The sequence below is a fragment of the Phyllobates terribilis genome, unplaced genomic scaffold (assembly GCF_046119375.1).
Source record: "Phyllobates terribilis strain yellow unplaced genomic scaffold, ASM4611937v1 Scaffold_3__8_contigs__length_932513732, whole genome shotgun sequence".
NCBI classification, from domain to species: Eukaryota; Metazoa; Chordata; class Amphibia; order Anura; family Dendrobatidae; genus Phyllobates; species Phyllobates terribilis.
Window position 1 is genome coordinate 62,846,888 of NW_027362763.1, and position 22,904 is coordinate 62,869,791.

Consider the following 22,904-nt stretch of genomic DNA (forward strand, 5'->3'; position numbering starts at 1 on the left):
GTAAGAGGTGGTTCGCAGGAATTATTTCCTGTGGGAATGGACTACCGGCATGGCCCCTTGAACGAGAGGTTACTGAGTTGTTGTTTTTATTTCTAAACCCTATAACATTGAGGTCAAACTTTTATATTGTATTGTTCATAAAAAATAAATTGTAAAGTGCTGCGGAATATGTTGGCGCTATAAAAATAAAAATTCTTCTTATTAAAATTTATTAAAGGTTCTCATTTTAAAAAAACTTTGTATACATCAAGAGTACAAGCGAATAGAAGAAACTTTGTACTATATCTTTTCACAGAAATATGCTACTTTCTCCACTTATAAGCCACCCCCCCCTTCTTCTGAACTCATTATCCACTCTAAAATACAGCTAAAATCCGACTTGATAAAAAAAATAAAGATGAGATTGCCAGCTCACTGAGGGATCAGATTACAACTGCCTATTGAAGTCTATGGGGAGGGGAGGAGCAGAATGAAAGAGGCACAGAGACAGATTGTGCTATCCATATCTATTAAGTGTTTTTAACTCAGAGTTCAATTCGCAACTGCTCAGTATTGCTGTATAATGTCCTCCATGATGCTGTTTCTGAATATTTTCTGCATAGAGACAAGGTAGCCGTAATCACTCATTTCTCTGTGTATGAGAGACATCATCAGGTAGTCTCTACCCACTAGCTCAGAAAATTAGGGAGAATTTGCAAAGGGGAAAACTTTCGAAAAATGCAAAATGCAATACATATAATGGCTGGAAAGTGTTATTCCTCCACAAGACTTATTCTGAAAAGACAAGTGACAGTTTAAATGAGTTTTCCCAACTCATACATTTATATCATATCTCAGTATTGACTAATGTTTGATAAATGAAGGTCTCATTACTGGGACCTGCATCTATCACAAGAACAAAGTCCTGTTGCACACCGTCAATTATGCGGTGGCTATGGATGCTCTGCTGTTTCCAGGAGTTTTGAAAATTGCTGAGTATGGTCACGTGTAGCTGATTGACCCAAATCTATTCCATTTTATGGCATATCCACATGTATGTATGAGATGTACAACCTCTTTATCTCTAAAATTGGATACCAGAGGAGTTTCAAGGCTTACTCCAGGAGGATATACAGTGTCTTTTGAATTATGTCAAAGTGAGAACATAATAATATAAAAAACCCTATATATTGTTCACTATTTTAAAATGTATACACAAAATAATATACCGGTTCCCAGATTTCAAACTCCGAAAGTTGGCATACTTGTTAGTTAATTTATTGCGATGTTCTGTGGTGATAGCCACCGGAATCCGTAGATCATAAATGTTCAGTCTTCAGTTCCCTCCGGACTCTTTATAAAGAATCACAGTGCACTTGAGGACACATTGAAGCTTCTGAAAGATTTGCCCATGGTAATAGACTCTTATTGCTGCAGACAAGGATTCTCCATGAACATAGGCTCCTGGATATATTAGCTGTGGAGGACATGCAATGTGACAAAATGTATGTCCTCTACGGATTTCACTTGGGTCTTAGATGTGTGTCTAAAGTAGAAAACATATACATCTAACTAAGACTGTCCCCCTCTCCGGAGGACTCATTCGATTATTTTTTTTTCATTTCGTGGACGTAACTTTCATTTAAGTGCTTATCACTTATTGTTTCAAGGGTGTTTTCCATCTCATTGCTTGGATATCACTCTACGTTCAGTGAAGGTCCGACCACTGTGACCTTTTTTTAGGTTGAAGAATCGCTGATTCAGCATGGTGGTCCCTGTCTTTTCCTTTGCAGTGGCTCCTCCAGCCACAAAGCTTTCCAGCTCCACTTTACAGCATGTCCCTGGGCTGCCACTATGAAGGTGCCTCAACGATGGATGGGCCCTGCTACCTTCATTTTCAGGATTGGTGAAAGCCCAAAGTGTAGATCTCCACCAATCATGAAGTGTTGGTATGTCCAAGTGATCTACCATTTTTTTCTGAGATAGAAGTACTCGTTTAGTTTTTCTTGTGGTGGAGCTGCAGGAGATTCTATTTTCTACCAGGTTCCATGACAGAAAATGCAAGAAGGGACGTCTTATGAGAAACCAATGACCATTTAGATATAAAAAGGATTGTCCAAAGTGTCTCTTTATAGACTTCTTTCAGAATGTTGCCTGAGCTATCCGCTGATCACACTGGGTCATGTTCCAGCACCCCCAGCAAATGGTCATGTTTGAGTCCATCAGAACAAGAGTTGCTAGTACCTCTCTGTTGGGGTTACTGGAGAAGAGTCCCGAGCAATAATGTTCATATGCTTAGTATACCTAAAACTGGTAGTCTGATGAAAACAAGACTGCCCTTATGACATAATATCAATAGTATCCCAAAAAAAATTGTCTTTTGAGTTGACTTTTACTTGGAACGATACTTATTTTAGAAAATGACATGATTAATTTCTGATATAATTTTTCAATGGTATTCCTGGGTGTAAATGAGATCTTTTATACTGTCCTTTTTTATAATATTATGTCCTAAATGATATCTTATAACTCTGGCACACAAATATTATATGAGGCCTTTCTGTAATCTGTACTACATTCAAATAGTTTATTTTTTTGTTGGTAAAACCTACAATTTTCTGTTCTGTAGTCTGTCTCCAACAGATGGAAATAAGTTGATTATTTTAGTAGTGATGTGCTTTGCTTAGTGTTTGCTTTTTTTTTACTCTTAGTAGTGATGTGCTTTGCTTAGTGTTTGCTTTTTTTTTACTCTTAGTAGTGATGTGCTTTGCTTAGTGTTTGCTTTTTTTTTTTACTCTTAGTAGTGATGTGCTTTGCTTAGTGTTTGCTTTTTTTTTACTCTTAGTAGTGATGTGCTTTGCTTAGTGTTTGCTTTTTTTTTTACTCTTAGTAGTGATGTGCTTTGCTTAGTGTTTGCTTTTTTTTTTACTCTTAGTAGTGATGTGCTTTGCTTAGTGTTTGCTTTTTTTTTTTACTCTTAGTAGTGATGTGCTTTGCTTAGTGTTTCTTTTTTTTACTCTTAGTAGTGATGTGCTTTGCTTAGTGTTTGCTTTTTTTTTACTCTTAGTAGTGATGTGCTTTGCTTAGTGTTTGCTTTTTTTTTTTACTCTTAGTAGTGATGTGCTTTGCTTAGTGTTGCTTTTTTTTTACTCTTAGTAGTGATGTGCTTTGCTTAGTGTTTGCTTTTTTTTTTTACTCTTAGTAGTGATGTGCTTTGCTTAGTGTTTTCTTTTTTTTTACTCTTAGTAGTGATGTGCTTTGCTTAGTGTTTGCTTTTTTTTTACTCTTAGTAGTGATGTGCTTTGCTTAGTGTTTGCTTTTTTTTTACTCTTAGTAGTGATGTGCTTTGCTTAGTGTTTGCTTTTTTTTTTACTCTTAGTAGTGATGTGCTTTGCTTAGTGTTTGCTTTTTTTTTACTCTTAGTAGTGATGTGCTTTGCTTAGTGTTTGCTTTTTTTTTACTCTTAGTAGTGATGTGCTTTGCTTAGTGTTTGCTTTTTTTTTACTTAGTAGTGATGTGCTTTGCTTAGTGTTTGCTTTTTTTTACTCTTAGTAGTGATGTGCTTTGCTTAGTGTTTGCTTTTTTTTTTACTCTTAGTAGTGATGTGCTTTGCTTAGTGTTTGCTTTTTTTTACTCTTAGTAGTGATGTGCTTTGCTTAGTGTTTGCTTTTTTTTTTACTCTTAGTAGTGATGTGCTTTGCTTAGTGTTTGCTTTTTTTTTTACTCTTAGTAGTGATGTGCTTTGATTAGTGTTTACTTTTTTTACTCTTAGTAGTGATGTGCTTTGCTTAGTGTTTGCTTTTTTTTTACTCTTAGTAGTGATGTGCTTTGCTTAGTGTTTGTTTTTTTTTACTCTTAGTAGTGATGTGCTTTGCTTAGTGTTTGCTTTTTTTTTACTCTTAGTAGTGATGTGCTTTGCTTAGTGTTTGCTTTTTTTTTTACTCTTAGTAGTGATGTGCTTTGCTTAGTGTTTGCTTTTTTTTTTACTCTTAGTAGTGATGTGCTTTGCTTAGTGTTTGCTTTTTTTTACTCTTAGTAGTGATGTGCTTTGCTTAGTGTTTGCTTTTTTTTTACTCTTAGTAGTGATGTGCTTTGCTTAGTGTTTGCTTTTTTTTACTCTTAGTAGTGATGTGCTTTTGCTTAGTGTTTGCTTTTTTTTTTACTCTTAGTAGTGATGTGCTTTGCTTAGTGTTTGCTTTTTTTTACTCTTAGTAGTGATGTGCTTTGATTAGTGTTTACTTTTTTTACTCTTAGTAGTGATGTGCTTTGCTTAGTGTTTGCTTTTTTTTTACTCTTAGTAGTGATGTGCTTTGCTTAGTGTTTGCTTTTTTTTTACTCTTAGTAGTGATGTGCTTTGCTTAGTGTTTGCTTTTTTTTTTACTCTAGTGTGATGTGCTTTGCTTTAGTGTTTGCTTTTTTTTACTCTTAGTAGTGATGTGCTTTGCTTAGTGTTTGCTTTTTTTTTACTCTTAGTAGTGATGTGCTTTGCTTAGTGTTTGCTTTTTTTTTTACTCTTAGTAGTGATGTGCTTTGCTTAGTGTTTACTTTTTTTTACTCTTAGTAGTGATGTGCTTTGCTTAGTGTTTGCTTTTTTTTTACTCTTAGTAGTGATGTGCTTTGCTTAGTGTTTGCTTTTTTTTTACTCTTAGTAGTTGATGTGCTTTGCTTAGTGTTTGCTTTTTTTTTTACTCTTAGTAGTGATGTGCTTTGCTTAGTGTTTGCTTTTTTTTTACTCTTAGTAGTGATGTGCTTTGCTTAGTGTTGCTTTTTTTTTACTCTTAGTAGTGATGTGCTTTGCTTAGTGTTTGCTTTTTTTTTACTCTTAGTAGTGATGTGCTTTGCTTAGTGTTTGCTTTTTTTTACTCTTAGTAGTTGATGTGCTTTGCTTAGTGTTTGCTTTTTTTTTTACTCTTAGTAGTGATGTGCTTTGCTTAGTGTTTGCTTTTTTTTTTACTCTTAGTAGTGATGTGCTTTGATTAGTGTTTGCTTTTTTTACTCTTAGTAGTGATGTGCTTTGCTTAGTGTTTGCTTTTTTTTTACTCTTAGTAGTGATGTGCTTTGCTTAGTGTTTGCTTTTTTTTTTACTCTTAGTAGTGGATGTGCTTTGTTGCTTAGTGTTTGCTTTTTTTTTACTCTTAGTAGTGATGTGCTTTGCTTAGTGGTTTGCTTTTTTTTTTACTCTTAGTAGTGATGTGCTTTGCTTAGTGTTTGCTTTTTTTTACTCTTAGTAGTGAGTGCTTTGCTTAGTGTTTGCTTTTTTTTTTACTCTTAGTAGTGATGTGCTTTGCTTAGTGTTTGCTTTTTTTTTTTACTCTTAGTAGTGATGTGCTTTGCTTAGTGTTAGTGTTTGCTTTTTTTTTACTCGTAGTAGTGTTGTGCTTTGCTTAGTGTTAGGTGCTTTTTTTGTATCTCTCTAGTAGTGTTGTGCTTTGCTTAGTGTTTGCTTTTTTTTTTACTCTTAGTAGTGATGTGCTTTGCTAAGTGTTTGCTTTTTTTTACTCTTAGTAGTGATGTGCTTTGCTTAGTGTTTGCTTTTTTTTACTCTTAGTAGTGATGTGCTTTGCTTAGTGTTTGCTTTTTTTTACTCTTAGTAGTGATGTGCTTTGCTTAGTGTTTGCTTTTTTTTTACTCTTAGTAGTGATGTGCTTTGCTTAGTGTTTGCTTTTTTTTACTCTTAGTAGTGATGTGCTTTGCTTAGTGTTTGCTTTTTTTTTACTCTTAGTAGTGATGTGCTTTGCTTAGTGTTTGCTTTTTTTTTACTCTTAGTAGTGATGTGCTTTGCTTAGTGTTTGCTTTTTTTTTACTCTTAGTAGTGATGTGCTTTGCTTAGTGTTTGCTTTTTTTTTACTCTTAGTAGTGATGTGCTTTGCTTAGTGTTTGCTTTTTTTTTTACTCTTAGTAGTGATGTGCTTTGCTTAGTGTTTGCTTTTTTTTTACTCTTAGTAGTGATGTGCTTTGCTTAGTGTTTGCTTTTTTTTTACTCTTAGTAGTGATGTGCTTTGCTTAGTGTTTGCTTTTTTTTTTTACTCTTAGTAGTGATGTGCTTTGCTTAGTGTTTGCTTTTTTTTTACTCTTAGTAGTGATGTGCTTTGCTTAGTGTTTGCTTTTTTTTTTGAGAATATGTTTATGTGAAAGAAATAACTTTAGATAATCCGAGAAAAAAATAAAAAGACACTTATGAAAAAGGAAAAAAAGACCTGCTCAACTTTGCGGAATTTTTGTAGAATTTGACTCTGCCTGGAGCAGGATAGCCTGTCATGTAGTGAATCCGAAGCCCATGTAGAAATATGCAGCTTGGAGCCCATAATCATTGATAAAAAAAAAAAGTGCAGTTTTTTGACAGGACAAACCATGCATTTTGAAATCCGCATATTATTGGAAGTTTTAAAATGGTTCGTTCAGATTGAGTCTTTTTTTGAAGCTACTATTGCGAAAAGTCATTATCCTATGTGGATCTCCCTCATCGTCCTAAATGTCCATTTTTCCATTTCTTCTGAGTTTCAAGGTGCAAAAGATTTTTTGACTTTAAAGTATCATTATCGTATGACACTCGGAGGTGGAGTTTAGAAGTATTGCTTGAGGCTTGCATAGGCTTTCAGAAAATAAAATGTTTTTTTGTGCTTAAGGAGAAGAACTGTGCCAGTCAAGGGTTCTCTTTCCAGCAATCTGGATGCACATTAATAATTTCCATTTCTACCTGACCTTAGTGGAGATCGGAATTTTAATTTTCATTGTCTGGAAGACATCCGTGGTTCAATGTTACAGGAAGCCAATTGGAGAAAAGAATTACCACACCTGCCGGTATTACTCGGTTTACAAACTTTATGTAGTTGCAGTTGTTGTACATGGATTGTTGCGCGAGAGATTGAATCCACTAGTGGATCTTCTGGTAGGATAGTTCAACCCTAAACATACATTCAAGTTGAACAGGTTCCTTTTTTTTCGACAGACCCTTTGCTAATGGGAACATAAAATCATTCATGCAGCTGTAAGTTTTTGAGCGCTCAACTTTTATACAGATGTCATTCCTTACCTTTGTTCTTGGCTCAACATATCCCAAGATGTCGCCAAAATCTCTCAAAAGCATAATTTGCGAGGTCTAAAATATGTGTCTTTTGAAATCCATCCTGTGTAGATCTTTGTTTGCACGTTCTGATATTTGTGAATATTTCTCGAGAAAATTGAGACCTTTACCAAAGTCAAGTTTCTTATCAATTATAGATGTGTAAGGGAGAAGATGTAGGAGTAAGAGTGTGTTCACGCTACATTTTTTTTGGGTGTTTTTTTGAGCGGTTCTGCTCCTAAAAATGTCAGAAAAGTGCTCACAAAACACTTAAAAATGTTCTTATTTATATGGAAAAAACACTTGCTGTTAATATTTTCAGGCTTTTGAGCATCTTTTATACACTTCAGTCTTTCAAAAACGCTAAGCTTATAAAACAAGCGACATGTCTGAGTTTGTATGTTCTCCCCATGTTTGTGTGGGTCTTCTCTGGATACTCTGGTTTCCTCTCACACTCCAAAAACTGATAGGGATCGTAGATTGTGAGCCCCAATGAGGAGAGTGATGGTGTCTGGACAGCGCTGTGGAATATGATGGCACTATATAAGTAAGCATAATAAATAATAATTTCACTAGGATGGCACGCTTTACATTATAATATGTCAATTGGAAGGTTAAAGAAAAACAGAAAATGACTGGACGTCTTTTTGAGCGTTTTGTGATTTTGCTTCAAAAGTCCAAAAAACGTTAGAAAATTACCCACAATTTTTTTTAAAAAAAAAATAAAGTTTCCAGAAAACACCAAGGAAAAACATTATCTGAACACTTCAAGAAATGTTAACAAAGGACTTCAGAATAAAAAAAAATCTGAGATTAACTGAAGTGGTTTCCTCTTGAAAAACTTGACGTTTTTGACCGCCAAAAATAGACATAGTTTGAACATAACCCTAATTGTTGAACCACAAAAAAGTGGGAGGAATTACAATGTAAGTCTTAATTCCATTGAGTTGTTAGTCCACCCAAATGAAATACTTACACATTTGAAAAGTCCCATGTAGCTTACGAGAAGTCCTTTTTTTTTTCAAGAATATAATCAAGAGTATTTATACATCTATTTTTTTATTCATATATATATATATATATTTTTTCACTACAATGACATTGCTTTTGAGTTTTTTTTTATTATTTTTTGCATTTCCCATAACTCATCCTTTTCAAACCCATAATTAAGTCCTCCTGCCATGGAAGATCCAGGATTGTTAGTCTTACTGATTCATAGCTAACTCCTCCGGCCCTTGAGAGGCCTACAAGTCTTACCAAAGAACAGCTCGGAGTAAGAAAAATAATTAGTGGTTTTTCAGGTGCGAGCGACATGGAAAGATTGGTTACGTTGAGTATATTTAGCTTGGATTTAAGAGGACTAATGGGAATATTAGAAAACTCAAGGGGATAAAACGCTGCATTATTCAATCAAGCCAATGTCTACCGGGAACTAGACACTTAAACAATGTCTACTCAAGAAGATCATGTAACATCGGGGAGTGAGTGTGTGTTCATCCCCAGATAAACATGGCAAAGTGATGGATTCTCCTGAATGGTAATCCGTCCAGCCACCGGATTCTTACTGATGAACATGTGTTCTGTCATTTGTACAGTAGACCGTACAAGACGTACTTAATTATTTGCTCTTGTTACATGATTTTCTTCCGAGCTGCAGGGCTCTCCCAAGCAGTCACTGACAAGGAAGGGCTGCATGTAATTTGTCTGTCTTTCAAAGGCTAAACCCTCAGGTTACTCTCGATAAGCATGCTATAGTAATTAGCTTGAAAGTGCTCTGTAACGATACAATCCAGGATACTGTATTAGTCTGTTTTTCATCATACCTTTTTTTAAAAAAATTTTTTTTTAACTTTTTTTATAAGATATTTCTTAGATTGTGGTAATCCTACAAGAAAACTAGTAAAATATGAAAAGGTTAAGAATACATAAATAAATATATATATAAAAATATATATAGAATTTTTATATATATATTATGAAAGTAAATGTTTCAAATGGAATTTTATTAAATACTGTTTGTTAGTTGCACATTTACCAAACCACCCTTGAACAGTTTAGATTAATTTGAGACATTAACTGCTACGAAAATTTTAGTTTTTTCTTTTAATGTAATTTTCTTTATTTAATTTCTCTCCATTTAAAAAAAAAAAAGGTTTGTAGGAGGAACCTTACATCTGATTTAACAAATAAAAAAAACAAGCATTTCATTTTGATCGATGAAAATCCGTTAAATTAGACATACTAATTTTGGCCAATTTCTCCACAAATTTGCCTAATTTGCCCTTGTGCTTAACTGATATTAACCAACTTAGTAATGGTATATATTTCTCAATTTTAACCTTATATACATTTTTTTTTCATGTTTTTTTTTTGCAAAGAGACCTGCTTTAAAATTTCTTTAAGTAAAATAAGTTACAATATATATATTTTTTAATTTCTTTTGTATTTTAATATTTAGGTAAAAGTCCGAAAACACAATTTTTAAGTTGGTTTTGATGTAATTTAATTAATTTCGCACAGGTTAAATTCATTTTCTAAAACGGAAGAGAATTTTTTTATTTTTTTTATTTTTTTTTTAGAATAGAATTTTTTAGAGTTTCACGTATGCTAAGTTTCGGCTAAGCTTGTTTCGTTTAATCTGCATACGTTTTGCTTTGCTATAGTTTTTTTTTTCTCTTCTAATCATCCGTTTTTTTGGGGGTAAAACCAGGCAATGTGTTACATGGGTGAGCTAGACCCCTTTTAAAGGTGATTGAGTTTTCACACCGGCTTTGAAGATCTTTGTGGAGACCACACATCTTTCTTCACCCCTCAGATAAATGAATGTTACATGAAAGGAGCCTGTGTTCTATGGAGGAATAGACTCTTTTAGTCTTTTACATGAGATGCTACCGAGTGAAAAGGACTCTTAATATTCTCCACATGGCAGCTTCTGTTTAATTGCAGAAAGCCCCGGCTTCTCTGTACATGTTGTAAATCGTTTAGTAATATCTGGTGCTGGATGAGCGTACCGCGGCAATGCAGTTACACTGTGGTAGGCATCTGGAGGCACATTAAATATTTTTTTTTATCCTATGCCATCTTGGGCAGTAAATCGTGGCTCTTTGATGTGCCCATCATTAGGGTTTTGCTGTACATATTTCTCATATTTCTTCATGATTCATTTAATCATACCGGCAAAAAAAAAATGGAATATCTCGTAATTATAACAAGTTTTTTTTTTTTAAATCCCCAAAACTGCTCCTATTATCACCTAATTTTAAGATTCTTGGCAAAGTTGTAACCTTGAATGACTGAGCGCTTCTGTGGTGCAGGGTTTGAGGGAAGAATTAATGGTGAACACTTTCTGTAAAGCTTTTCAGTACAGCGAACCCACAAGCTTGTGTCTAATCCACATGTGCGATGAAACAAAACTCTACATATATGTTGAAATGCCAGTCGAGGTAATTCCTGTTTGACTGCTTTAAAAAAATATATATATATATTTTTTTTAATTAGGTATTTAAAGAGGAACAATCATTTTATTTTATTTCTCCTCCTGGATTGATCTTTGATTTTCAAAATTTTCATTTCCCAGGTAAAAGCTGTCTTTGGTGAATACAAATTTTCCTACTACCGCGATATGAGATGACACTTGGTGCTCATAAAAGTTCTATGGAGAACTGGAACTATCATTTCAGAGGAGATCGTGCAGCAGAATGTCTGTGTTCCTCTAGCTCCTCCCCTCCATAGAATGTCTGTGTTCCTCTAGCTCCTCCCCTCCATAGAATGTCTGTGTTCCTCTAGCTCCTCCCCTCCATAGAATGTCTGTGTTCCTCTAGCTCCTCCCCTCCATAGAATGTTTGTGTTCCTCTAGCTCCTCTCCATAGAATGTCTGTGTTCCTCTAGCTCCTCCCCTCCATAGAATGTCTGTGTTCCTCTGGCTCCTTCACTCCATAGAATGTTTGTGTTCCTCTAGCTCCTCCCCTCCATAGAATGTTTGTGTTCCTCTAGCTCCTCCCCTCCATAGAATGTTTGTGTTCCTCTAGCTCCTCCCCTCCATAGAATATCTCTGTTTCTCGCTCCTCCCCTCCATTGAATGTCAGTGTTCCTCTAGCTCCTCCCCTCCATTGAATGTCAGTGTTCCTCTAGCTCCTCCCCTCCATTGAATGTCAGTGTTCCTCTAGCTCCTCCCCTCCATAGAATGTCTGTGTTCCTCTAGCTTCTCACTTTCCACTCCTAATAAAATGTTAAAAGCACCATCTGCTATCTCCGTAATGGTGAAAGTCTGTCTTCACTGAATGCAGATTTTACCCCCAAATTGAGAGTTAAAGGTGAATCCAGGAGAAGAAAGAAGCTGTTTACTCTACTTACCGTATTTTGCGGATTATAAGACACACTTGTTTATAAGACGCGCCCCAAATTTTGGGGAGGAGAATAGAAAAAAAATGTTTTTTTATAAACCGGTGCGTGTTATAATCAGCTTACCTGGGGGGCCGAGGCGTTGGTGGAGCGGGGTCCTAGGTGACAGGGTCGAGGCAGGACGGGGTGTTTGGAGGCAGGAGTCGGGAGATTGCTGCTGCAGGAAGCTTCTGCCTTCCGGCAGAGGCAGGAGTCAGGAAATGGCTGCAGGCCCCTTGCTTGTAGTAGGAGGTGTTCGGTGGCGCTGGGGCTCCGTTGACATTTTGTGAAAGCTGGAGCCCCGCACCTTCCATACTTTCTAATGCGGTGGGCTCCAGGAAAATGGCTGCCGGAGGCGATGCATGCGCAATTGAGATCTTGGGAGCCAAGATCTCAATCTGAGCATGTGCTGCCTGCGGGGGCTATTTTCCCTGAGTCTACCACATAGAAGAATATGAAAGGTGCGGGGTTCCGGCTTTTACAAAATGTCGACTGAGCCCCTGCGCCACCGAACACCTCCTACTACAAGCAAGGGGCCTGCAGCCATCTAGCGACTCCTGCCTCTGCCGGAAGGCAGAAGCTTCCTGCAGCAGCGACCTTGGGACCCCGCTCCGCTACACTTCAAATTGTAAGACGCATTCCCATTTTCCCCCCAAATTTGGGGGAAAAAAAGTGCGTGTTATAATCCAAAAAATACGGTATCTTCTTGTGTACTATTGATGTATAAACTACAATAAAATAACTAGAGCACTTCATGAGTCAAATTTAGTTTTCCTCACTATTTTATGTCCTTTTTGGCAGCTTTTTAAAATAGTTTTCTGGTTTAAAATTTTTGTTTCACAGGCTAGAAATGGTAAAAGAGAACAGGCTTGAGCGGTTACCACCGCTGCTCCATCACAAGCTCTCTGCCGCTACTCCAGTGATGTCCTCCAAATCGTTTTGCTCTTGCTGAGAGATGAGGGTCTTGAACAGGGCACTAGAGTTGTGCAAAGAGCGACTACAAAAAGTCACTTTTTGAAGAACTAAGCGCTTCTACAATTTACATTGAAAGATCAATTAATTTCAACGAGAACTGTGTAATTCCTCATGACTCCTGTGGAGGCACTGCAGTAAAATTGCTGTCAGGGTTCCCCCTCAGATTACACATCATAAATGGAGGTCCAAGCAGTGAAGCATTATAATTTTATAATTCTTTATAAAATTCTTTACATTATACTTATTTTGCTGTTGGACAACTTTGTAAAACTCTTGGCCTTTTATATAAGTGAAAAAAAAATTGCATTTTTATTTTACCGGATGAAGTTAATTTTGATGCACAGATTGCAGTCCCCTTAACAAAAGTACATTGTACCAATATTATAGAATTGCCTTGTAATAGAAATAGTCTTTTTTTTTAAAAGTAAATGTTGATCCCTGGCTTCAGGTTTTTATGACGCAAACCATGCTGTACTCGCCTTTCTCGGACCCACTGGCAAGACTCTGCCGATACTTACGGTGTCTGACATTCTGCTGCTAGTTGTCCTGAGGTCACTGTAGCACTGCTGGAGCCAATCAGTGATCTCGGTGGCTCCACCAGTGTAAACAGAGCGCCTCCTTCAGAGCTGCTGAGTGCACTTATTGGCTGTCGAACTGTTGATGTGATGTCCTTACCATAACCAATGCCAGCCACAAGCAGTAGCTACGAAGACTCACCGGTGGACCCAGGGAAGGTGAGTACAGCGCAATTTGTTTATAATGGCTCGTAGATGGGGAGGTTCACTTACTGAAAGGGAACAACCCATCTAATGATTTTAGGCCTCAGCCAGATAGCTATTTTTTGGGGTATAAAATTAAAATAAAGACCATTTTTCATTAGGGTGTTGGATCTAATTTTCATAAATTTTTCAGTTCTCTATCCATTTTCTAGTATGCGAAAGAATAAAGAAGGTTTCCAAGCTTCTCATAGCATTAGACAGTAGAGATGAGATTTGGTCCAGCAAACAGGTCAGTTTTCCATGGCCCCTGGATAGGAGTTCTGTGATCTACCACCTACATGACGTCATCAATTTTGATTAGCCGATCTGGCGTAACTTCGCTTGTGCTTTACGTCACAACAATGATTTTAGGCCCAGCCGGCTAATCAAAATAGGATCCACCTATGATGGCAGGTAGCCGGCGGTTCAATGGTCTCACATGATGCTAGCATGTCTACTGGACATGTGTCCTGCAAATCGAGTCACTCCTCTCTTAGTAGGCTGTGAAAAAATGGCCAGTACTAGGATTCAGCACGGGTAACATTGGAGCGCTGTACACTATTATTCATGGATCCATTGACTTGCATGGGCAATCTTGATCTGCAAATTTGATCTAAATCAGACATTTGTCTGTTTTTCTCTGTGGATCGATGGTCTACAAAAAACCATACAGATAACCTGTAATGGATACTTGATCTATCCATAAAAACATGAATAGATCACATATGACAAAAACTGACGTCTAAGTTTCACAAGTTTGTTTTTCACACACGTGATCTATTCATGTTTTTCAAGGAAAGATTATGTACCCATAATGTCTGTTTTTTTCTTTGACCGATTACAAACAAAATCCCTAAAAAAACAAAGACATCAAATTTTTTACAGCTCAAACTTGCCAAAATTATCCAACTCATTCAGGAGCTAGAAGAACACAGACATTCTGTTGAGGGGAGGAGCTAAGTGAACACAGACATTCTATGGAGGGGAGGAGCTAGAGGAACAGACACTCTATGGAGGGGAGGAGCTAGAGACAGACAGACACATTCTATGGAGGGGAGGAGCTACAGGAACACGGACATTCTATGGAGGGGAGGAGCTAGAGGAGCACAGACATTCTATGGAGGGGAGGAGCTAGAGGAACACAGACATTCTATGGAGGGGAGGAGCTAGAGGAACACGAACATTCTATGGAGGGGAGGAGCTAGAGGAACACGAACATTCTATGGAGGGGAGGAGCTAGAGGAACACGAACATTCTATGGAGGGGAGGAGCTAGAGGAACACGGACATTCTATAGAGGGGAGGCGCTACAGGAACACTGACATTCTATGGAGGGGAGGAGCTAAAGGAACACAGACATTCTATGGAGAGGAGGAGCTAAAGGAACACAGACATTCTATGGAGGGGAGGAGCCAGAGGAACACAGACATTTTATAGAGGGGAGGAGCTAGAGGAACACATACATTCTATGGAGGGGAGGAGCTACAGGAGCACAGACATTCTATGGAGGGGAGGAGCCAGGGGAACACAGACATTCTATGGAGGGGAAGAGCTAGAGGAACACAGACATTCTATGGAGCGGAGGAGCTAGAGGAACACAGACATTCTATGGAGGGGAGGAGCTAGAGGAACACAGACATTCTATGGAGCGGAGGAGCTAGAGGAACACAGACATTCTATGGAGCGGAGGAGCTAGAGGAACACAGACATTCTATGGAGCGGAGGAGCTAGAGGAACACAGACATTCTATGGAGGGGAGGAGCTAGAGGAACACAGACATTCTATGGAGCGGAGGAGCTAGAGGAACACAGACATTCTATGGAGCGGAGGAGCTAGAGGAACACAGACATTCTATTTCTATAGAGGGGAGGAGCTAGAGGAACACAGACATTCTATGGAGCGGAGGAGCTAGAGGAACACAGACATTCTATGGAGCGGAGGAGCTAGAGGAACACAGACATTCTATGGAGCGGAGGAGCTAGAGGAGCTCACACTCAGATGCCATATATATGTACAATCTATTGTCCGTTTTTTTTTCAACTATGTAATGGGCAAAAAAAGTTTGAAAAACATTTTTTCTTTCTTTGCATATTAGAAAAATGGACACACGGACCATAAACAGCAGAGAATCGGATGCAGTGCATTAATGGAAAGTGGTTGATTTTATTCTCGTAAGCTCAAATGGTGAAAAAGATGGATGTTTGAATGGCCAAGAAAACATTGCAAAAATGAACGTACTGGAGTCCTCCACATACAAACGTCTGGACACTATTTGGCACATGCAGCTTTTTGCCCCAGACAATATAATATTATTTTACATAAAACTAACCAGTTTTTTTTCCATTATTCTCATTTTGCTTAAATATAAAAAATTGGGATACTCATTGGAAATGCCGTCATCCTATCCAACCGTCCAGGACATGGACCGATCTTCTAGAAGTAATGAGTGTGCACTGAGTAATATAATGTCAGCAATTACAAAAAGTGGAGATGTTCAGATTGCTCAGTCTGCATCAGAAGATTGGAAAACCCCAGGGCTCCATTACTGAATTGTGCAATTAGGTTGTTTTATAATCATTCTCCTCATTTTTACTAATAGCTGGTATTGATTGGGTTATTATGCTTGGACCAGTGGACACAGAACTGATGATTATTCATTGTGTTCTTCACTAAAAATGGCTCATGAAATTCTTCTTCCAGCTCAGTATATGATGCCACAGGCTTGGCTTCATCAGAGATCATCATTTCTTCTGTGAACATAGAACAAGTAGATTCAAGTCACATAGACAAACTAAAAATAAAGTAAAGATGTCTTTAAAATGTTGTGTTTTTTTTAAGACCACCACTTGTCTAAGGCCAGCATTAGAGATAAGCAAATCGATCCAGGACTGCGACTCAGCGGCACGTTAGTATTCCATGGTTGCTTGATGGGACGGGAGCCCTGCGAACCACCTTCTACCTGCCGGCATCCCCAGATCCTCTTTTGATTAGCTGGCCTGGTACGACGTCATTGTTGTGGTGGGACACACACACGACCTTGTATCAATCTGGCTAATCAAAAGAGGATTCGCAGATGTTGGAGGTGGCTTGGTGGGCTCCCATCCGGCAACTATGGAATACTGACCAGACCACTGGACAAGGGTCCTGCAAATTTATTTGCTCATCACTAGCCAGGATTTGATTTTGTTTTCCCATGGATATGCCTATAATGTTTCGAATAGACGCATTCTTCTAAATCTATAGTCTCAATATTTGGGAGGTTTGGCTACGTCTAAACATTAAACACAAATTGAAATGAATCCCATAGGTCCAAAGACCAGCAACACCAAAGCATCAAGCAAAAATTAACTACACGGCCAAAGTTAAAACTTGTGAAACTTTATTGAAATATACTGTATATAAAATATCAATATAGACATGAGAAAAACATAGAAACCACCACAGACATGAAAAATTAGTGAAACGCGCGTCGGGTGTGGTGGGTGCCTGGACCTCAGACATATACGTCCCTTGGTAAATATGATATATTCACTTTAGGTAGTGTTGGACTGTCATTAATATGTTGTATTAACCATCTACTGATATATGTGCTGTTATCATGGGGATACAGGGTGTAATAACTAAATATATTCCTATTATGGGGTTAATAATTTTCAGTTGGTTTTATTTTAGTATATACTACATATACACTGATGTGTAATTATAAGTGTATACGACCTCCCCGGTACATGGTAACAAGCTGGATGTGATACATGTATCTGTAGTGAAAGTAAAACACATGACGGACCATTATATGTGAATACACTTTAACTTCTTATACTTACCTTTTTTTGCATTAATTCTGTGATTATCGCTTATATTTTTGTATGTCCAGGTTTACCCACTGATTTTTCACATCTGTGGTGGTTTTTATCATGTTTATATTGTTTTTTCATATTTATTTCAATAAAGTTTCGCAATTTTTAACTTTGGCCGTGTAGTTAATTTTTGCTTGATGCTTTGGTGTTGTACATCTAACCATAGCAAAATGTTTAAAATAACTCATGCCAAGAGGGCACAGGAGGCCATTATTTCAATTACAAGTGTTTCAGCGCAGTTCCAGCATGTTCCTAGTATACAGGTGTTAGTCGCAAGCAGGGCTGTGGAGTCTGAGTCGTGGAGTCGGAGTTGGAGTCGGTATAAAATGAACAGACTCCGACTCCTAAAATTATATAATAAATTGGGTACAGTAGTGCAATGCAGGATGTGCTGTTAATTTTTTCATAAGAATTTGGGATTGTTGAATGTCCTATAAATGTCTGTTCTGTTCCTGATCTAAGGATCTCGGCTTTTAGTTGAGATGAATCTGCGCTGCACTTTATGTACACGCTGAGTAGTGAGGCCGGGCTGTGAAGTCGGAGTCGGAGAATTGGCTTACCGACTCCACAGGCCTGGTTCCAACGAAAGTGGTCAAAGGAAGGAAAACCAGTGAACTGGTGACAATCATGAGCTGCCCATGTGGCGGTCAACGGCTGGCTCGTCTCATTTGTTCCCACAAAATAGCTACAGTATCACAAATTACAAAGTAAGTTAATGGTGGGCACCTTCAGAGGTCCTGTGGAATCGTTGACTTGATAGATCAGACTTTTTTTGGGCCAAACAAGCGGCACCTACACGATATTAGGTACGCAATTGTAATGCATTGACTTAATGGTGTATAAAGTGTAACTTCATTTTCAGGTGACTTTTTAGAATAAGTTGTCATACTTTTTATGGTCATTATATGACTTATATCTTGCATTTCTTCAAGTTTTCCCCTCTCCAGACTATCTCTAATATTCAGTTGTCCTTGAGCTAGTAGGATGAGGCTAGTAGCTCTGATGACTCCCCACACACAGAAATGAGGGATTCCTGCTCTCCTGTATATGTAACAACCACAACATGGACAACATCATACGGCATTACAGAACAATGTAGCTGTGAATCCAGCTGTGGGCTTGAAATAACTAATTAGTATAAAGCAGCAGCACAGATCTGTCTATCTCTCGGCCTCTTTATTTTACTTTGCTTCTCACTCTGCTCCTCTCGTCCCCATACATTTTATTATGGTGCTGTAATCTGACTCCTCAGTGATACTTTCCTTCCTGATCTGACATTGACTATAGAGATCTATCTACACCTGTACTGGGAAGTGGAGTGGCTAAGGCAGTTGTATGATTCCCATCAAGTATTGGGCAATGGCCCTTTTTTTAACTAATAGGTCACATGTATAACACTCGCCGGACATCGTACGGTTGCATCGGCAACTCTACTTTCTAACCTGCCTGCAATTTCTCAGTGGTCACCAATGTACAATATACAGCCTCATAATTATATTTACAGGGGAACTTTCCATCTTCTCAAGTTGTGTTTTCTGTTTTGGCATAGTATCTCCATTGGTGGACGTCCGATTTCTGATACCTCCATCGATCCTGTGAGCCTGTGAGATCCATTTAGCCTTGTTTCTTTGGACATTGGCTGTCCTGTATGTCCACTGTGCCGGGAGCTTTAACCTAGTGTTGCCGTACCTTGCATTTTGGGTGGCCAGAAGTGTCCGGGGGTTCCCAGTAGTTGGCCGCCTACTGATCAGTAACTGATTGTATTTCCTAGTGGTAACCACTGGTGGGAAAGTTGAGTTGATGGTCTTCTAAATAAATATAATGAAGATCTAATTGTCCCTGGTTTGGGACTTGATGAAATCTCCGCTGTAGGTCTTTTCATCATGTCTTACATGAGGTTTATCACCTTATACTTCACTAGACCCTTTATTGATCACTGTTAAATATACAACCATAAGATATCCATCATTAAAATTGCGGTTAACTGTATTTATGAATAAAACTAGAGCCGGCACTGAACTTTACGGCCATGTTGTTTCATCGTCTCCTCTCTACCCAGCTAAAAATAAAATTTGCATACCTAGCAGATTATGATCCTTGACTGAGAAAATCATAAGCCAAGAATGTAAAACAAAATTGCATAGTACGCGGCATTTTATATTATAGGGTATAAAAGTTGTTTTATGAACTTTGTACAAATATTTCTATTTTGACGAGAGGTGGGGAGTCGGGAGCCGTATTCCCTGGCGTGGTCTGTAGGGAGGATATAAATGTATGTGTGTGTTGGCCAATTAATGGGGTGTAAAGGGGTGTTGTGCATACAGTGCCTATTCATCTTGTGTTTATTGGCCTGTTCATGACGCTATTGGTATCTTCATTACAGAGAGATTTTTTAGCATACATGGATTTTCCTCTTCCTTGTCACATGTATAACACAAAAAAGCCTTTGAGCTGAATGGACCTCTCCCTTGAAGGCCGGTCAACGGGATCTAAGGAAGAAGATTCCAGAAGATCCCAGTATTTTGTTGTAGCACATTATGGGTGTTGGAGACCACTAAAAAATATTAAAGGACTTGTTAAGATGAAACTGTGTTTTGCAATTCTGCAGCCTTCAGAGCTAAAATCACTCAGCATTCTTTGCTTGCCTGATTAGCTCAGCATGATTATTTTGCTCTTAAGTTTCAGCACTAAAAGGTCTGTACTGAAATCCGAGGCATGAAAAAAACAACTGTCCTGTATCCTAGAAGAATGGCTAATAATGTATGTACACAGTGACTGCACCAGCAGAATAGTGAGTGCAGCTCTGGAGTATAATACAGGATGTAACTCAGGATCAGTACAGGATCAGTAATGTAATGTATGTACACAGTGACTGCACCAGCAGAATAGTGAGTGCAGCTCTGGAGTATAATACAGGATGTAACTCAGGATCAGTAATGTAATGTATGTACACAGTGACTGCACCAGCAGAATAGTGAGTGCAGCTCTGGAGTATAATACAGGATGTAACTCAGGATCAGTACAGGTTGAGTGATGTAATGTATGTACACAGTGACTGCACCAGCAGAATAGTGAGTGCAGCTCTGGAGTATAATACAGGATGTAACTCAGGATCAGTAATGTAATGTATGTGACGCGCCCCCTGGGCCTGTGTTGTGCAGGGAATACCCGGATCGCTGGGGGTTGTAGTCTCCGTGGCGCTGACCCGGTCCGTGCCCAGGGTGGTCAATTCAGTGGCAGTCTTATTAGTGAGATGACAGTCCGACTACGCCACCCGTGGATTGCGGTCAGTGGGGACCGCCGCTGCAAGGCAGACCGCTGAGGCCGGTGTTGTGTGTGCAGCTAAGAACGGGATGACTCCCCACGGGAGGAGTATAGCCTCAGGGCAGTTAGTGTGGATGATGGGAGTGAAGGTGCACGAGCGCAGCAGGAATAACTCAGAGTCCGTGCAGTGCAGTTCAGGGTCTTTACTGATGTTATAAAGCAGACCCTCCCGGGAGTACTGGCTAGCAGTAGAGGCCTGGTCAGTCTGAGAGCTAGCAGGATCTCCCCTGGCCAGGTGGAGTTGTAGGCCTCCCCGTCTATCTGTACTCTTTCCTGGCTACCTTGCTCTATGCGGGTAGAAGTAGCCCACGTCCCTGAGTATACCGTGTGGTGCTCACCCGTACGGCCGGTGACTTGGGGCCTTCTGTTAGCCTCCGCTTCACGATGGCGGTGCTGGTCCCTTGCTTGTTACCGTGCCTCCGGGCTTCTCTGGCCAGAGGACATGGAATCCCCTGCCGGTTTTATTCTGCTGCTGGACCTGGATGTCCCCACAGCCTCGGACTCCGTGTCCGGTCTTAATGTTTTCAGTCAGGGCGAGCTATCTAGCTTCCAGCCCCTGGCACTCGCTCCTGCTCCTACAGAGCTCCTTGCTGACACTTTCCCTGTGTCTGGAACTGTCTCCCGGCTCTGACTCACCTAATCCCGCCCCAGACCCAGTTTATAAGGGCAGATTCCTCCCCTCCCAGGTCTGGGCGGGCAGTGTTGCATGCTTAGGGCTCCTGACCAGAGAAACCTCCCACTTGCTCTCAGACATAATATTTCTATTACTGTGGTAACCAGACCCCTGGGGTGCCACATATGTACACAGTGACTGCACCAGCAGAATAGTGAGTGCAGCTCTGGAGTATAATACAGGATGTAACTCAGGATCAGTACAGGATCAGTAATGTAATGTATGTACACAGTGACTGCTCCAGCAGAATAGGGAGTGCAGCTCTGGAGTATAATACAGGATGTAACTCAGGATCAGTACAGCATCAGTAATGTAATGTATGTACACAGTGACTGCACCTGCAGAATAGTGAGTGCAGCTCTGGAGTATAATACAGGATGTAACTCAGGACCAGTAATGTATGTACACAGTGACTGCACCAGCAGAATAGTGAGTGCAGCTCTGGGGTATAATACAGGATGTAACTCAGGATCAGTACAGGATCAGTAATGTAATGTATGTACACAGTGACTGCACCAGCAGAATACTGAGTGCAGCTCTGGAGTATAATACTGGATGTAACTCAGGATCAGTACAGGATCAGTAATGCAATGTATGTACACAGTGACCGCACCAGCAGAATAGTGAGTGCAGCTCTGGGGTATAATACAGGAGGTAACTCAGGTTCAGTAATGTAATGTATGTACACAGTGACTGCACCAGCAGAATAGTGAGTGCAGCTCTGGGGTATAATACAGAATGTAACTCAGCATCAGTACAGGATCAGTAATGCAATGTATGTACACAGTGACTGCACCAGCAGAATAGTGAGTGCAGCTCTGGAGTATAATACAGGATGTAACTCAGGATCAGTACCGGATCAGTAATGTAATATATGTACACAGTGACTGCACCAGCAGAATAGTGAGTGCAGCTCTGGAGTATAATACTGGATGTAACTCAGGATCAGTAATGTAATGTATGTACACAGTGACTGCACCAGCAGAATAGTGAGTGCAGCTGTGGGGGTGATAACATAATTTGCACAATTGGGCCTCATTGCCAATTCATGGAAATCTGCGCCCCGCTCATTCCGGCAGCGTCATTGCGTCTCTGAAGCCGGGTGTACACTTCATGGCTTCAGAGGTCCTCACTGCGCATAACCGGAAGTTTAGAAGATGGCTTCCGGTTAGGTGCAGTGTGTCTTTGGGGCTGAGAAGCGTACACCCGGCTTCAGAGACACAGTGACACTGCTGTAATGAGCTGCGCACGTGGGCAGATTTGCATGAGCTGGCGATGAGGCCGGATTGTGCCAATTTTCTTCTGTCATCTTTCTTCTATCAGCGTGTTTCTCTTTCTATATAAATTTAAATTTTAAAGCATTAACATATTAGTATTTTTTTAACACCGTTATTGTGTTCTTTAAACTGAGGTATAATCTCTAGTTAAGATGTTCAGGTTTTCTTTTTCACATGTCAAAGAAACTCATCAGTCATGATTTATCCGGTTCGGAAGTCGAGCTGTTAGCCATTCTTGGAATACGTTTTTTTGGCAACTGGTTTCATAGCGCGGCATAAGGATGGTCCAGGATGAGCCTTGGCGTCGAAGTAGCATTAGAAGTCTATAAAATTTTTGAATAGGACCCAGCAAAAAAAAATTGGCAGATGGTGAATGGAGAGGCAAGTAGAAGTGAGTCAAAGCCTTTTCCCATTGGCTTCACATCAGAACCTTGATGAAGGGCTGGACATAGGTAAGATGTCGTAACCACAGAACCTGGGATAGTTTGTGTGCGCGTGCTAAATCTATGGAGATACAGAACCAAAAGTGTTCCTCCGAGTTGTAAGGAGGGGGGCGATCGAGCCATGTAAACATCCAGCCCAAGACATGAGATCTAAGCCTCGTCAGTGCACATATGGC

General features: G+C 39.3%; 1 protein-coding gene and 1 long non-coding RNA gene across 4 annotated transcripts in view; both read left to right on the forward strand.

The window, feature by feature from the left end:
- Positions 1–16,994, forward strand: part of LOC141258803 (uncharacterized) — a 124,053-nt gene extending 107,059 nt beyond the window's left edge. Inside the window, exon 3 of the long non-coding RNA XR_012318337.1 lies at positions 15,250–16,994. This is a non-coding gene — a long non-coding RNA (uncharacterized lncRNA). The remainder of the gene's footprint in view (positions 1–15,249) is intronic.
- The window catches only part of SUPT3H (SPT3 homolog, SAGA and STAGA complex component), a 633,482-nt gene that overhangs the window by 204,194 nt on the left and 406,384 nt on the right, over positions 1–22,904 (forward strand). The gene's annotated exons all lie outside the window — the stretch shown is intronic.